Raw genomic sequence first — 2,879 nt, 5'->3', positions numbered from 1 at the left:
TTATTTTTTTTGTCTTTGCTTTTCAGCTGCTTTTCAAAAGACCCATACCTTTTCCAATTTGACAATATTTTTTGTATCTTCCTTGAAAACACAAATATATGATTTCCCTAAGTCTACCATCTTTGTACTCAACCTCAAACAACTCTCTTTTTTTTCTTCCACTTTCTCTCTTCACCGTTTTATGTAGGTAGCTTTTTTTCCACTTTCTCTCTTCACCCTATTATCTTTCTTCGGCTGTTATTTTCTTTCTTCCATTTTCATTCTTTTCACCATTTGCTACGCCGATGAGTATGGTGGTGGTGGAAACGGGTTTCCGATAATGAGTGTGGTGGTGGTGGTGGAAATTGTTTTCCAGCGACGATTGTGGTGGTGGTGGAAACGGGTTTTCGGCGACGATTTTATGTTTTATTTTTATTTTTAGATCTGTAAAAATACTGTGGACAAAATTGTATATGTATATAATAATTTGATGAAGTTTCATGTTTTTATGTTATGAAGTTAAAGATTAATTTACATTGTATATATTTTTCAGTCATAGGTTGAAATGATCCAAAGAGGTTTGAAGATTGAGTATTAATAAAATTTGGTAAATTCTCATCTTTTGTTTGATTTCCTCTGTCAATTTCATTGAACTTTTTTTTAATGTTTTTCATGAGGAAGTTTATATTTTTGTTTCTCTTTCACTTTCTTCTTCAGATTTATAAAAGATTGCAAATGAGGTTTTAGATCTGGAGCTAATAACAGATCAAAACTCAAAAGTATTTTTCTTCTTCCATTTTTATTTTTTTTTATTTTCGTAATGAGCATTTGTTTTAGATTTAACTTGCTTCAAAGTTTTGATTCTCTTCATGAAATCTGGTTTATATGTTTTTTCTAAATTTATGTTATTTGTTTCTTTCACTTTCCTGCTCATCCTTTCTACTTTATGTTCTGTTTTTGTTGATTAATTCCTATTAATTTATATTTTTATTCATCGTCTCTTCTCTTTATTGTGACAGAAAATATCACATGAGGCATTTTATGTTTTGGAGTTTTTATGGGAATGATGGCTTTCTATGCTTCAACAAAAATTTTGAGTTTGCATCTAAACTATGATGTAAGCTTTCAAATTTGAATTTATCTAACTTTTTATGTTGTGTGTATGTGAGTTTAACTTTTCATGTTTTAGGTAGAACATACCCACTTGATGATTGGGATTTGGTGATTTGCAACATAAGTATAATGCAGAATTATGTATTCATTGCCATATGCTACAACTCTCTCACCCTCTAATCTGCTATAGAATCAATAGGTATAAAATTCTGTACATATTATGTTTAACTGGTCAAAAGTGCTATAATTTTTGCTCTTAATATTGAATTAAGGAATCAATATGAAGTGTCTTGATAAAATTATTTCAAATATTATAATTGATATAAAATTATGGAAAATAAATATGATTTAAATTTTAAACTCTATAAAAGATAGTATAATATTTTTAATCAAGTTATACTTTTTGAAATTATTTTTTTTAATACCTGCACCTATGAACTTCACTATTTCTTTATCTTTTCATAATTGGATTAATAATATTAATTTTAAATCATTTCCTTCTCTATTTAATGTGTATTTTTTTAAAAGAATTTCAATGCATTGATTTTGTTTTTCATGACAATTTATCTTCTCTATTTTTGTAGGTATAAAGTACTAAATACTTGGAATTAGTGAAAAAAAGATTTGAGGAAATTCTAAACAATTAAAGATACTCAAATATTCCTAAAGATTCTCGAATATCCCTAAAACAGGTGAGCAAAAATTTTTGTTACATGCTTAAATTTTTTTATTCCTTAAGAAATTGTTGTACATAGATTAACATGGTATGCATGTGATAAACCACTTTGAAATTTAATATAAATTATTATATAGGTTAAGACAAATGTTTAAGTTAAGTTAGAAAAATGGATAGAAATAAAAAATAGTTATGTTTCCAAGGAGAGAGACGTGATGTTTTGGTTTTCCTATAACCAGGTGCAAAGCATTTATTTTTAGTAAATCATGTAAATATTATGATATAGGTATTATCATTATCAGCTATGTGCTTTTGATTGACAAGAGTGACAGCTATATTCTTATCACAATTTTACTCACTTTTCAAATCACAGTCTCACTCACATAAGTACTCCTCACATAAGTATTCTTATCACAGTTTTACTAACTTTTCAAATCATAATTTTTTAAATAATTTTTGTATGCAGGTCTGTAGTGGAGTGTCCTCATCTTCTAAGGGGTCAAATCCCTAACATTTAAAGTCTCTTTTGCATTAAGTTTTGCATTAAGAAGAAGTTGAAAAGAGGGAAAGAGATAAGAAAGAAGATGAAAAGAGATAAATAGATGAGAAATATAGAGAATTGTAGTATTGATCAAATATTTTTGTTTTATTTTCGATTTTAAATAATTTTTGCCCAATTCTCTTTTTAAAACTTTTTTCAATTTATTGTGATTTTATTATTCAAACATTATAAATCGAGAAAAAAAATATTTTGTCATCTTATTATTAATAATAGTAATCATACTCCATGATATTTATTACTCTTTCACATTTCTATTAATATATATATATATATATATATATATATATATATATATATATATATATATATATATATATTTATATATGAGAAAACTTTTACTTTTGATATTTTTAAAATGAGAACAAGGGTTTGACTCAAATTGAAGTTACAGATTTTGTTTTAAAAATTGGTAGTACTTTTTTAGTTTGGGAATATGTATGTTGTTTGACGCATTAGTAGTTGTTTTTCATGCATGGCAACAACGGCTTAATAGGTATCACCATTCTTTTATGATCTATAGCAATGCTTATACTTTTTTGTTTGAATACA

General features: G+C 26.3%; 1 long non-coding RNA gene across 1 annotated transcript; it reads left to right on the top strand.

Moving 5' to 3' along the window:
* Nucleotides 1–1,181: 1,181 nt before the first annotated feature.
* LOC131617041 (uncharacterized) lies at nucleotides 1,182–2,369 on the top strand. The gene is made up of 3 exons (XR_009288401.1): nucleotides 1,182–1,291; nucleotides 1,677–1,784; nucleotides 2,235–2,369. It is a non-coding gene; the product is annotated as an uncharacterized LOC131617041 (long non-coding RNA).
* Nucleotides 2,370–2,879: the final 510 nt, after the last annotated feature.

The sequence above is a fragment of the Vicia villosa genome, linkage group LG7 (assembly GCF_029867415.1).
Source record: "Vicia villosa cultivar HV-30 ecotype Madison, WI linkage group LG7, Vvil1.0, whole genome shotgun sequence".
Classification (NCBI taxonomy): Eukaryota; Viridiplantae; Streptophyta; class Magnoliopsida; order Fabales; family Fabaceae; genus Vicia; species Vicia villosa.
Note: the sequence above shows the minus strand (reverse complement) of the source record. Positions and strands in the feature narration are given on the sequence as shown.